Here is a 15,364-nt window from a genome sequence, read left to right as displayed (position 1 = left end):
TGTAAGGCACACATGAGAATAAACAAGTAAAAGGAAATGTTAACTACTCTTGTTCTGAAACATGATGTGCAAACTCAGATCCAACTTGCTCTTGTCCACCTTGATTTTCCTTTTGTCAGCATCACACCTGCGGACAAAATCCTGTGGATTCCTGTCCACCTGGTCCCCTCTTTCAGAGTCTTATCTGTTTTTTAACAGGCACCTACTTCTGAATTTCTGCCTCTGTTTTGGTGATTCATTTCCAAAATCATTGAGTTAAAGGTACTAATGGAGCCCTGGGTGTATGGAAGACTTGGAAACCTTTAGAATGTAGATGCCTAGAATCCCTTAAGGAGGCCCCAGCTTTATCGCCCCTTTATGACCAACCCAGAAATTCCTCTACCTAGAGAGTGCCTAGTCTAAGAAACTTTATAACGTTATAACCGTAAGATTGTTCCTTGAAATACACATATATTTCTTTAAAGCACGTTAGTAAATAAAAATCAACCTGCATATATTCTGTGTTGACTTTTCACAATGGAAAATGAATTTGAATACGGTTTTCTGGATTGCTTACTTTGCTTTCAGTTGTTGTTTAACAGTAGAGTGTTCTGAGTGAATATTGGGCCTTGCACAATCTTCCTGTTTTGCATTTGCTTATTATCTTTGAAACTTCCAGAAATTTTACATTTATATTTCAGAAACTGGAATATCTGGTGTCTTGGGGACCCTATAAAGAAGCTTGGGCCTGTGCCAGAGAATCAATTAAATCTTGCACTCAGGAGCACTCATTAACTGAACATGTTCCTCCATCACATGGTTGACCCCTGAAGATCTGTAGAAATTTATTTGGTCCAAGAACATTAAGAACAGTTTTCACTATGAAATCCTTTGCTTTTCCTTTTGAAAAGATCCCTTTACTCTTATTTCAAGTCTGTGGAAGGTTTCTTAAAATATGAAAGTTTCAGGGAGTGGTTATTTGTACATTGACTTTCTGTGTATGACTTACACCAGCTCATTGTACTTTGATATTTGGATTAGTCAGCTTTCTCCAGAGAAACAGAACCAATAGGATATGTGTGTGTGTGTGTGTGTGTGTGCGTGAGTATGATTACTGTATAATCATTTACAGAATGATTCATATGATTTATTCTAAGAGGTAAAAAATTTATTATCAATAACTAGCTCACAAGATTGTGGAGGCTGAGAATTGCAAGGTCTACACTCAGTAAGCTGGAGACTTACGAGTGCTGATGGTTTAGTTTCAAGTCCATGCCTGAAAGCTTGAGAACTGGGAGAGCTGGTGGTGTGGTATCCAATCTTTTTTTTTTTTTTTTTTTTGACATCTGCACTTTTCAGCCCCAGGGCTGGCTCCAGCAAAGAGTTATCAGGCCTAGTCCATCTTGTACACATGTGTTAAGTTGCTTCAGTGGTGTCCGACTGTTTGTGACCCTATAGATGGTAGTCTACAGGCTCCTCTGTCCATAGGATTTTCCAGACATGAATACTGGAATGGGTAGATATTCCCTTTTCCAGGGATCTTCCCAACCCAGGGATCAAACCTGCTTCTCTTGTGTCTCCTGCATTGGGAATTGGATTCTTTACCACTGTTGCTGTCTGGGAAGCCCCAGTTCATCTTGTACTTATAGACTACAGTAACTGAAGATGTCTCTCCCGGAGATCCCAGCAGTGCTCATGTTTGTATCCTGGTTGGAAGGCAGGACCCTGATGTTCCAGATCAAGGTAGTCAGGCAGGGGGAGTTCGTCTCACTTGGCCTTTTTATTTCATCCAGGTCTTCCATGCATGGGATAAGGCCCACTCATTTTAGGGAGAAAAATCTGCTTTACTCTTTTTTTAATGATTCGAATGTTAATCTCACCCAGAATTACCCTCAAACACACACCCCAGTTGGCACTCAAAGCAGGAATTGAGTGTGCATTTGAGATCCCTCTTCTCTATCTGTTCTCTACCTGCCCTTTGCCTGAGAAAGAAATCCACACTGAATAGAGCTCTGATATTTTGTTAAAGCCTTTCAGTGTTGAGTTTATTTTTTATTCCTTGGAATTTTTTGTGGTTGTCTGTTTGGAGTTATATTGTCCCTTGATACAATTATTTTCTAACTTTCTAACATAGGACTCTACAGCCTGTCTGCATGTCTTGAGTGTCTGTCCACTTGTGTTGGGTGACTTGAATATTGTTTATTAACAAGAGAAAAAGTATATAAGTACAAGATGGACTAGGTCTGATGACTCTTTGTTTGAGCCAGCCCCGGGGGCTGAAAAGTTCAGAAGGTTTCCTAGGGCCGGTGTTTCTTGGACAAATTTTGTCTCTGGTCACCAAATCAAAACCTCATAAGGACTTCTTCCTCAATCTTCATGTTCTTGAACTCACCTTTGTTTAGTTTAATGTGCCCGTTATCAGTCCCTGATCAGCGATTCTTAGGCTTTGGCCAGGTTCCAGAGACTCAGAGGTACGCAGCATTATCTTTTATAGATCAGATCATTCAGTCCTCATGGAATTGTCTCAGTCTACGGTGACCCTTCTTCCAGCCTGACATCTGCCTCCTTCATCATGTTTTCTTGCCATAAAGCTAACTTGTACACTGATCTCATCACTGGCAAAATTTCACCAAGGACAGTTTGGAATTGCAGTGATCATTTTGGGGAGGTTTTGACATGAACAAAACTGTTTATTTGAAAAATAACAACAACAACAAAAAAAGAACTTTCATGAGAATATTGCCTTGCTCATCTAAAAGAGATAATTTTATTCAACATAGGGCATTAGAAGTTTTCCTGTTCTTTGCTTCTGTACTTTCGGGATTAATCAATGATGGCTCTTTTTTTTTTTTTCCAAAAAAAAATTATGACTTGATAATACTATCTAGGGCCCAAGTTTGAAAAATCCAGCCATATGTCACTTTCTTTTTCTTCTTTCCTCCTTTCTTATAAAGGTCAACTGATAAAAAAAATTATGTTTCAAAAATTTTCCAAAGAATTGATCAAAAAATCATTTTTCATGTACTGTGGGCTATATAGTTCAGATAAACAGTAAGCATTTTCTAAAAGAAAAAAAGAAGTTATTAAATTGTGTTTCTTTTAATGAGTATTGTGAAGTATCTGATTAATCAGGATTCTGATTTTATAACTACAAGGTAGTAAAAAAGGTTTTAATTTCAAAATAAAAGAGGAACTTTGAAACATGATCAGAGTTTTTAACACTTAGTTTATCATATGGAAATAACGTTAGCAAAATATTTTGATTTGTTCAAAATCAGGGTTAAATTTCTCATAATTCAAAATTTCCTACCATGGTTTTATGAATTGAGTAAACTAACATTGTTTCCAAAGCTTGCTTAAAATGAAATATTATATATATTATTATACTCAGGTAAACAGAATGATAATAATTACTATCTTTTTAAAGGTTTAATCTCATGAGAGTTTACAGTGCTCCAAATCAAAAATATAATACTAGTTAAATTGTAATTTTCAGATCCTTCAGTGACATTAAGATCATAGAGAAATGATTCAGTTCGTTGAAAATCTGAACAGTTCTTAAATAAAAATTTTAAAAGAAGCACAAATTACTAAACATAACTCATATCTCTTAAAATGGCAATAGAATAACAAAATATAAAAGCATCTTTCGATAATTACATAATGCTCCTCCTGCTAACAGTAAAAATTATATGACGTATATTCTCATAGATCAGTAATAGGCGCTAAGCATAATTAGGTTTGTCACAGATTCTCCAAATTTTAAGTAAGTAATTGTTACGAGAAACTTCTTACCAGATTTAGTATGCAAAAACTGACAAATTATAAAGAGAGTTTAATCATCTTTGGAGGAATGTACTTAAGTTGAATATGCTAAGACAAGAATCTCAGTTATTGAATACATTCAGTTTAAAAGAAGAATGTTGTGTTAGTAGCTCAGTCATGTCTGACACTTTGTGATCCCATGGACTGTAGCCTCCCAGGCTCCTCTGTCCATGGAATTCTCCAGGCAAGAATACTGAAGTGGGTAGCCATTCCCTTCTCCAGGGATCTCCCAACCCAAGGATCGAACCCATGTCTCCTGGATTGCAAGCAGATTCTTTACTGTCTGAGCCACTAGGGAAGCCCAAAAGAAGCATATTCCTGCATAAATTACTGCACAATTACTGCACAATTACTATATCACAAAGGCTGATATAGTAATTGTGTGCCAAAGGATTTTTCCAGGCTTCTAGATTCACAAGGATTTTTTCCCCCTTTGTTCATAAAAGATTTGGACATAGAATACTGACTCATATGAATCATTAGAGACCTAGTGAAAGACTAAAGTCTTTCATCGGCTCCAATAGCTAAGTCATATGTACCTTCTCAAAGATATAACAGTAATGGGAAAACATGTAAAAACCTCAGTTTGTTTCTGCAGTCTCCACTAACTTTAATAAGTTCCATGTTTTACATACTCTTCTATTGACCACAAATGCTCACCACTTTTCATCTAGTCACCTAACCTCTTATGAAATCATGTGCTTTTCCATTAACATATCACAGCCCCTTGCTGTGATGCCGCAGATTTACCCAGCTTCTTTCACTTGCCTATCAGTTCAGTTCAGTCGCTCAGTCATGTCTGACTCTCTGAGACCCCATGAACCACAGCACGCCAGGCCTCCCTGTCCATCACCAACTTCCGGAGTTCACTCAAACTCACATCCATCAAGTCAGTGATGCCATCCAGCCATCTCATCCTCTGTCATCCCCTTCTCCTCCTGCCCCCAATCTCTCCCAGCCTCAGAGTCTTTCCCAATGAGTCAGTTCTTTACATGAGGTGGCCAAAGTACGGGAGTTTCAGCTTCAGCATCATTCCTTCCAAAGAACACCCAGGACTGATCTCCTTTAGAATGGACTGGTTGGATCTCCTTGCAGTCCAAGGGACTCTCAAGAGTCTTCTCCAACACCACAGTTCAAAAGCATTAATTCTTCGGCACTCAGTTTCTTCACAGTCCAACTCTCACATCCATACATGACTACTGGGAAAACCATAGCCTTGACTAGACGGACCTTTGTTGGCAAAGTAATGTCTCTGCTTTTGAATATGCTATCTAGGTTGGTCAAAACTTTCCTTCCAAGGAGTAAGCGTCTTTTAATTTCATGGCTGCAGTCACCATCTGTAGTGATTTTGGAGCGCAGAAAAATAAAGTCTGACACTGTTTCCACTGTTTCCCCATCTATTTCCCATGAAGTGATGGGACCAGATGCCATGATCTTCGTTTTCTGAATATTGAGCTTTAAGCCAACTTTTTCACTCTCGTCTTTCACTTTCATCAAGAGGCTTTTTAGTTCCTCTTCACTTTCTGCCATAAGGGTGGTGTCATCTGCATATCTGAGGTTATTGATATTTCTCCCGGCAGTCTTGATTCCAGCTTGTGCTTCTTCCAGCCCAGCGTGGAGAAAAAAAATCCCATGGTAAAAAATCCCATGGTTGCTTGCCTCTGTTGTCCAAACTCCTATACCCTGCACTACCTTGCTAGGGTCTCCTCTTAGTCTTTGATTTAATTATATTTGCTGTACTGTGCTTAGTTGTTCAGTGGTTTCCATCTCTTTGTGACCCCATGAACTGTAGCCCACCAGGCTCCTCAGTCCATAGGGATTCTCCAGGCAAGAATACTGGAGTGAGTCACCATGCCCTCCTCCAGGGGATCTTCCTAACCCAGGGATCGAACCCAGGTCTCCCACATTGCAGGTGGATTCTTTACTGACTGAGCCACCAGGGAAGCCTAATTATGTTTGCTAGTTGTTCATATTTTTAAAAAAAGCTAAAACTTTCAAAGCAGACTATGCTATCCAAGACTTAAGTTTATCCTTGAAATATAAGCTCTCATTGTACTCTTAGTGGATAAAGTTGTTTCCCATGGGTATACACGTTAACAATTCGGACACCAGTATACACGTACATTGGAACTGACGATTTTAGGAAATGGATGAGGAATGGTGAGAGCCAGGTTTCTTCCTGTTGGGATAGGAACTGACTGGTCAATGAGAGGGTTAGGACCCATGTGGTCAAGAATTAGAGTTGGAGACATGAACATGGATTCATATTTAGCTTAATATAGATACAGATAGTTCCTTATAGAAATGCTTACAGAACACGTATGTACACCTGGTTAGTACACACACACCTGTTTCCTTGCTCTCAGCTGAGAAAGGCTAGAAGGAAAACCCCTCAGGAGCAACAAGCACACTTGACTTGTGTGCTGGGATCTTGATCTCTAATATAAGGAAGCTGGGCTAAGTGGAGAAAGGACTGATTCTAGAACAAAGGCAGGAAATATACAAGATGAACTTGGAGCATCTTGTTAATGCTAGAAAGGATGGAAGTCAAAGTAAGGAAGTGCTCAAGGAAAAACCAGACAAAAAAAACCTACATGGAAGAAGTTTGTTAGAGGGACTCAGGAGCCAACTGGAAGATTTCCCAATGGCTGGAATAATTTGATCAACAAAATAAAAAGAGTAGTCTTGGATTATCACCAAACATTATAAACTAAATGAGTCCATATTGGCTCAAAAAAGTAATTCAATTCTTTTAATGGGGGAGAGTAGATAAACCTGCTGTAGAGAAGAAATTATGTAGATGTTCTGCTTCAGGGAGGGCGGCATGAATCCCTGCTTCTTCTCTGTGGGTTGCTCTAGGGACTTCTTCCCAAAGGACAGTATGTAGGTGCATGGTAACTTCACAGTGGCAAAGTCTGATAAGCTCTACTTCAAGGACCAAGATCAGTACAAGCAGTGATAAATCTCTTTAGTACATACAGAGTATGTACCCTTGGCATGATGTGATGAAATGGCACTTCACCTCTGTGGTTTTTCTCTCCCAACTCATCCTCTCAGGTTAGTCATGAAATAGACATCAGACAGGTTCCAGTGGGATCTATAAAATGCTTGACCAGTATTCCTCAAAACTGTCAAGGTTCATCAATAACTAGGAAAGTCTTAAGAAATTTTCATACCTAGGAGTAGCCTGCGGAGACATGACAATGAAATGTAATGTGATTGACCTCCTGGAAACAGGAAAAGGAATTAGACTTTTTTAGGACATTAGATTAAAACTAAGAAAGTATGAATAAACTGTGGACTTTCATTAATAAAAACGCATCGATACTGGGGCTTCCCTGATGGTTCAGGGGTTAAGGATTCTTGCAGTGCAAGGGACACCAATTTGATCCCTGATCCAGGAAGATCCCATATGCGGCAGAGCGACTAAGCCTGTGTGACCCAACTGTTGAGCCTGTGCTCTAGGGCCTGGGAGCCACAGCTACTGGAGCCCGTGAGCCATGGAGCTGGTGCTCTGCGACAAGTGAGGCCACTGCAATGAGAAGCCCACACACCACAGCTAGAGAGTCGCCCCCACTCGCCACAGCTAGAGGAAAGCCCGTGCAGCAGGAAGGCCCAGCAGAGTCAAAAATAAATGAATGAATGAATAAACAAGCGTTTTAAATATACATCAATATTCATTTATAAGCATACATACCATACAATTGGAAGCATCCAATCCAGGACAAAGCCCTGCTTCCTTAAACTTTAAATCATATAATAAGTCTTTTCAGAGCCCTGGGCACCCCATTGTGAGAGCCCTCACCAGTGCAACCTGTACTAACCCAGCTTGTTCAACTCCATGCGTGTTTCTGTTGGGGTTCACCGTGACTCAATCAAACAGTGATGACTGTTAACATGTTGATAATGACAAGCTTTAGATGCGTGTTTTCTAAGAGTAAGTCATGTTTTTTTTTTTTTTAAACCTATTATTGCTGTTAAAATAGTTTCATTCCAAATTGGAATGATTATGTTCTTTTCTAATGTTATCGACTTTGTATGGTATTATTGTTTTTGTTCAGTCACTCAGTTGTGACCGACTCTTTGCCACCCAATGGACTGCAACAAGCCAGGCTTCCCTGTCCTTCACCATCTCCCAGAGCTTGCTCAAACTCATGTCCATTGAGTCGGTGATGTCATCTAACTGTCTCGTCCTCTATCATCCCCTTCTCCTCCTACCTTCAATCTTTCCCAGCATCAGGTCTTTTCTAATGAGTCACCTCTTCACTGACCAACTAAAGAGCCTCGTGATGAAGGTGAAAGAGGAGAGTGAAAAAGTTGGCTTAAAACTCAACATTCAAAAAACTAAGATCCTGGCATCCAGTCCTATCACTTCATGGCAAATAGTTGGGGAAACAATGGAAACAGTGACAGATTTTATTTCTTGGGCTCCGAAATCACTGCAGATGGTGACTGCAGCCGTGAAATTAAGTGTGCTGCAGTACATCGGGTCTCAAAGAATCAGACTTGACTGAGTTACTGAACATATGTGAACATATGTGTATATAAATATATATATGATATGCTTCCCTGGTGCCTCAGCGGGTAAAGAATCCACCTGCAGTGCAGGAGCTGCAGGAGACCGGGTTTGATTCCTGGGTCAGGAAGATGCCCTGGAGAAGGGAATGGCAACCCACTTCAGTATGATTGGCTGGAGAATGCCATGGACGGAGAAACCTGGCAGGCTACTGTACATGGGGTCACCAAGAGTCGGACAGTACTGAGCGACTAAGACTTCTTTACCATCTGAAACAGTAGCAGGTAAGCCCAAGAATAGCCTATAGCTTCTCCAGCGGATGTTCCCGACCCAGGAATCAAACCGGGGTCTCCTGCATTGCAGGCAGATTCTTTACCAACTGAGCTATTAGGGAAGACCATATACATATATATATGTAACTTAGCAGTATATATACACATATATATGTATATATATAAATCCTTGCAATAATGGCAATGGACACCGGGCGGCAGTATAACACAGCAAAAACAAGTTTTGCCCCCTTCCAATCTACCTCGTGCAGTAATGACAGTGGACACGAGGTGGCAGGATAACACAACACATGCAACCTTTGCTCTCTCCAAACTTCTTTTAAATCAAGAAAAAGTGAAAGTGAAGTCGCTCAGTCTTGAGCGACCCCATGGACTGTAGTCTACCAGGCTCCTCCAGCCATGGGATTTTCCAGGCAAGAGTACTGGGGTGGGGTGCCATCGCCTTCTCCACCTAGTTGGACCATAAAGAAGGCTGAACACCAAAGAACTGATGCTTACTAATTGTAGTGCTGGAGGAGACTCTTGAAATCCCCTTGGACTGCAAGGAGGTCAAACCAGTCAATCCTAAAGGAAATCAACCCTGAATATTCATTGGAAGGATTGATGCTGAAGCTGAAACTCCATGTTTTGGCCCCCTGATGCAAAGATGATGGAAAAGACCCTGGTGCTAGGAAAGATTGAAGGCAGGAGGAGAAGAGGGCAACAGAGGATGAGATGGTTGGATGGCATCATTTACTCAGTGGATAGAAATTTGAGCAAACTCCAGAAGATACTGAAGGACAGAGGAGCTTAGCATGCTGCAGTCCATGGGGTGGCAAAGTCAGGACTAACGGACTGAACAACAGCAATATATATACGTAGCGGCTGAACAACAGCAATCAAATTAAATAATGGCTTGCTATGTCTCCACTGAGAAAATGAATTTCTCTAATAGGTTCTGTTGTTCAAGAGGCATTATACAGAGATACATGGTCCAAAATGTTATTCTTTTGGACCTTAAGTCAATCAGATCTGATTCATTTTGAGAATTTATTTGTTATCTTGACAGTTGATGGGACTTTGCAAAGTAAATTGTGTGCCTTTTTATTTCTTAGACTCGACACTAGGAAGGCCTTTTTTATGATTGACTTTTACCATTTTGTCTCATTTGCATGTTAGAATCACCAGAAACTATCTTTGCTTATCTCCATATTCCTATCATCCCAGTTTGAGAGGTGTGAGGGATGTGTTCACTGTCCCCTGGGACAAGGGTGACCGTGCTGACCGGCATGACCACAGAGTGCTTCCCCAGGGGGAGTGCAGGGACAACGTGGTAGACTTCTGCCCGATGACTGTGTCAAGGCTGTGGTCACCTTGGGGCAAGGGCACAAAGGCCCCAAGGAGAGGAGAGATGAGGAGACCGGGAGCCGCCTGTGGTTTGGAAACGGATGGAGAGCCGACTGAGCCCAGAGCTTGCCTTCCTCAGGGTTGGACCAGGTGCAAGTTTCCCCTTGGCCCCTGGGCAGAGTTGCTCTGGCAAGATAGAGAGTGGCGTCCCCCTCTGGCTTTCCTGTCACTAGGAAGCCCCTGGGGTTGGTTCGTTTGTGTTTTCTTTTTTTCATATTTCTCAAGTGCTTCAACTCAGTCAGTAGCTCCTGGTATTCCTTTAGACTCTGGGCACCTAAGGCAGGAAAATAAGCTCAGCCAGAAATAGAATACCTAGTCCTCAAACCTTCGGAAAGCTGCTGCCTTATTTTTTATAGAGTGCAGGAGAAAAAGAACCCCTCAAGTATCTGAGATGTGTTAGGAAATAAGTATAAACTGCAGATTTATCCTGAAAAATAGCTATTATCTAATGGGACTCGATATAGTGCTTCCCTGGAATCAGCTACTGTTCAAAATTCATTTAGTGTTCATAATGATCCTATGGGATAAGTTACCATAATTACTCCATTCTACAGGAGGGGAGCCTGGGGTACAGAAATGTTAAATAAATTAGCCAAGAACACACCACCTACTAATTATTAGAACTGGGATTTGAACCCAGGCAGTCTGATACCAGAGCCCACACTCTTTACTATTATGTATGCAAAGACACTCTCAAAATGAGAAATGCAGTTGCCTTCTGTGAATGAAAATTTTGATTTGAACTTCAGTTTTCAGTGGTGCTAGTGAAGAATCTGCCTGCCAGTGCAGGAGATGCAGGAGAAGCAGGTTTGATCCCTGGGTCAGGAAGATCTCTTAGTGTAAGAAATGACAACCTAGTGTAAGAAATGACAACTCCAGTATTCTTGCCTGGAAAATTCCACAGACAGAGGAGCCTGGTGGGCTACAGTCCATGTGGCTGCAAAGAGTTGGACACGACTGAGTAACAGCACACATATGCAACTGGATTTGAAATAATTTGAGTAAATATTTTGCATATAATTTGTTGGTACAAAAAATGTTATTTTTTACAGTGAAATATGTAACTCTTATTTGAAACTTATAAAGGGATTTTTTGGCTTAAATTATTTTAATTCCACTCCCTAGTTACAGAATCTTGTATTTATTTTTTTTTAACTTTTGTATCCTGTACTAGAAATTGACATCTCAAGAGAAGAATCACATCTATGTTATGATCTTTTTAGCATTTGGACTATTTAGCATGGAATCTAAACCAATAGAAAGGGTTCTAGACATGCTTGAAAACTTACCAAGTATTCAAGACAGCAAAGTTTCTACTCTGCTAAATATGTACCAGATTCGGAGAACACATTACCAAATCTTTTAAATTCCAGGCTTGTAATTATCCTATTGAAATCTATTGTCTTGATTTTTTCTTGATAGGATTTTTAAACACAATCTTAGGTTCATCATATTCTCTGGTATATTGTATCTAGTTTTCCTCTTTCTATTTCTAATCTGCTGTTTAGCACAGAAAGATTCATGATTGCTATGTCCTTTGATATTTTAGCTCACTCTCAGCGATTAGTATATCTCCTTTTATAGAACATGTGCTCTGAAGTAGATCTCTCAGATTTTCACTTTCATTCTATTCCTTGATAGCCATAAGAGCTTTTGCAAATTAAGATTTTTTGAGCCTTGAGGGTTTCTTCGTGTGTAAAGTACTAATACAGAGTACTCCTATCTAATATACTTAGAGTAATTTGATAGACTTTATAGATTATTCCATAAGTAGCTGTTGTTGTTCAGTTGCTACGTCATGTCCGACTCTTTGCAACCCCATGGCCTCCCTGTCCATCACTATCTCCCGGAGTTTGCTCAAATTCATTTCTGTTCAATCGATGATGCCATCCAACTGTCTCGTCCTCTGTCGTCCCCTTCTCCTCCTGCCTTCAGTCTTTCCAAGCATCAGGGTCTTTTCAAATGAGTCAGTTCTTCGCATAAGGTGGCCAAAGTATTGGAGCTTCAGCTTCAGTATCAGTCCTTCCAATGAATATTCAGGACTGATTTCCTTTTTGATTGACTGGTTGGATCTCCTTGCAGTCCAAGGGACTCTCAAGAGCCTTCTCCAGCACCACAGTTCAAAAGCATCAATCCTTTGGCACTCAGAACTTGAACATGTCTGTTTCCAAACATCACCCATGATATCAATCAAGAACACCTTCTACGGTAACAGGATTTGTCTGTGGTGGTTTGAAACATCAGGGGTTTATTTTCTCACATAGAAGACAATGCTCAGGTGCTTGGCTGCTGGCCTTGGTCCAGTGGTTCAGTGGTAGCAGGGGCAGGTGCTGTAATTGTTCTGGCTTTTTCTTCATCGTTGTAAGATTCCAGGGACGGAGGGGCAAAGGGTGAGCAGGCAGAACTCACATCCCAAGTCCTAATGCTTTTCTAGGGTCCCCATAGCTGACGTCCACTTATATCCCATTGGCCAGAACGGGGATCGGGAGGAGAAAGCTAAAGACAGGCCAGCGCACAGTGTCTATGCCATCGTTCTGAGTTATTTGGTAATAGATTCCTGTTGAGCTAGCTCTGTAGAATCGTGGAAGTTAGATGACCGATCGGCTGTTCTGAGCCCACCTCCAGGGGTGCACACTGGGTCAGAGCAACTGCATTGTCAGGTGCCTCCAGGTGACCTGGTTGCCCTCGCTCCTGCCAAGACAGCCTTGTCCACGTGTCACAGTGATGACATGCTGGCAAATGCTGCAGCCACCTTCCTTGTGCTTCCTAACAAGCTACCTGCTTGTATCACGACACAGCACTGGCTGTGAAAGTGAAAGTGAAGTTGTTCAGTCCTGTTCAACTCTGCGACCACATGGAATGTAGACTGCCAGGCTCCTCTGTCCATGGGATTCTCCAGGCAAGAATACTGGAGTGGGTTGCCATGCCCTTCTCCAGGGGATCTTCCCAACCCGGTCTCCTGCACTGCAGGTGGATTCTTTCACTGAAGCACCAGGTTTTTCATTTTTCTTTCTTTCTTTTTCCCTATATATTTATAATTTACCACACTGTGCAATATGTGGGCTCTTAGTCCCCTGACCAGGGATCAAACTCGTGCCCCCTGCATTGGAAGTGCAGCATCTTAACCACCAGACCACAAGGAAGTCCCTCCTTTTTCTAATTTTTGGTTTTCAAGTAACCAAAAACCATAACTGAGCTTAGTTGCTCAGTCATGTCCGACTCTTTGTGACCCCATGGACCATGGCCCACCAGACTCCTCTGTCCATGGGAATCTCCAGGCAAGAATATTGGAGTGGGTTAGCCATTCCCTCTCCAGGGGGGTCTTCCCAACCCAGGGGTCAAACCCTGGTCTCCTGCATTGCTGGAAGGTTCTTTACTGTCTGAGCCAACAGGGAAGCTGAATTCTCTAAGGTCTTATATAAAATAAGATGCTATTACTATGACCAGTGGAGAAGGAAATGGCAACCCACTTCAGTATTCCTGCCTGGAGAATCCATGGACAGAGGAGCCTGGCAGGCTACAGTCTTAGTGACTAAACCACCACCACCACTGTGACCAGGGGCAATGGGGCCTCTGGGTCCAAGGACTGCTGTGACCTTCTTGGACCCTGAGGCTATAAGACCCCAGAGGGCAGAGCTGTGTTGTCCTTATCCCCGTCTCCCCAGAACTTGCATGATGCTTATGCTCAGGACTGAATATTCATTCAGTGAGTGGCTGAGCAGGTGGATGGCTAGACAAATAAATAAATGCATGGTTACCGTACAACATCTGGATTCCAGCCTTTAGCTCTGCCTTCACTCTTGCACGTCCGCCTGCTACGGACCACCGCCTGAATGTCCTGAAGCACCCCCAAACCAATCCTTTTCCACAGTAGTGTCACTCCTGGCTTCCGCACAGAACTGTGATCACTTTGTGTTCCTGCTCATAGCATCTCTCTTCTCCAGCCCGGAGGTGTGCAGTTCTAGATCTATATTTGTCTCTTTCTTTTCCCTCATTCTCAATATCCTGTCATTTGAAAAGCCTTTGTAATCTTCCCCTGTACTATTCAGGCATGATACACGTCTCAGCCACCACACAATTTTGAAAAGAGGGCTCCTGACTATGTGGCTTGATCTTCTTTCATACGGTATCCACATGGGTCCGGGGAGCCTTATGTCTGTTCCTGGGTTTAGTCAGGATCTGCGCTGAGGCAGGCGTTCGGCTGGATGGTCTCAGGTGGCTCTGTCCCATCTTAGATGCCCCTGCCTGTGTGGCTTCTTTTACTTGGCTTTATGTTTTCAAGGTTCATTCATGTTATAGCATGTATTAGTAATCCATCCCTCTTTATTACTAAATAGTACTCCATTGTATGTGAAAGTGAAAGTGAAGTCGCTCAGTCGTGTCAGACTCTTTGCGACCCCATGGACTGTAGTCTACCAGGCTCCTCTGTCCATGGGATTTTCCAGGCAAGAGTACTGGAGTGGGTTGCCATTTCCTTCTCCAGGGGATCTTCCTAACCCAGGGATTGAACCCAGGTCTCCCACATTGTAGACGGACGCTTTACCGTCTGAGCCACCAGGGAAGTCCACTCTATTGTATAGCTACATCATATTTTATTTATCTATTCATCAGCTCATGAATATTTGGGTGGTTTCTTCTTTTTTTTTGGCCATTATGAATAATGCTGTTGTGAACATTTGTGTACAAGTGAATGCAGATGTTTATTTTCATTTCTTTTGGGTAGATACCTAGGAGTAGAATTGCTGCATCATGGAATAATTCTGTGTTGAACCTTGTGATGAGCAGCCAGACTGCTTTCCAAAGTGGATGTGCCATTATGAAATCATTTCTTTTAACTCGGTGACTATTATTAGCATCATAATAGAAATGGGCATTTTAAGTCAGAGTGCTCAGAGGCTTATTCAAAAGAAACACAGTTTTATTTTAAAGTGCTATGCATCTGTACATTTATAACTTGTGTTGAGTCACCATCAGAAAGTCTTCCAGGAAACAGGATTGCATTGTGCTGCTTCATTTTTCCATGGCGAAAGATGAGATACCTGGTTAAATATCCTAGCATTTAAAGTCACCTTCACTGAAAAGTGGTGTTAAGCCAGCATCTTTCTCTGCCCCCTCTTGTGCTTCTTATTAGGAGATTCAGGGACAGCTGGCTGCAATCCTTCAAAATCACTCTAGCCCTGGGGCCAAGGCTCAGCACAGTCCTGTGCTCATGGATTTTTCCCATAGTGGGTGGCTGTGGAAGAACATTATGTCAGAGACATACTGGGGCTTCTCTGTAGAATGAGAGAGAGAGAAACCATGGCAGAAACAGGCATGCTGCAGCCCCAAAGTGGTTAAAGAGGAAGGAGGAGAAGGAAAGTCCATT

The sequence above is a fragment of the Bos javanicus genome, chromosome 8, assembly GCF_032452875.1.
Source record: "Bos javanicus breed banteng chromosome 8, ARS-OSU_banteng_1.0, whole genome shotgun sequence".
NCBI classification, from domain to species: domain Eukaryota; kingdom Metazoa; phylum Chordata; class Mammalia; order Artiodactyla; family Bovidae; genus Bos; species Bos javanicus.
Note: the sequence above shows the minus strand (reverse complement) of the source record.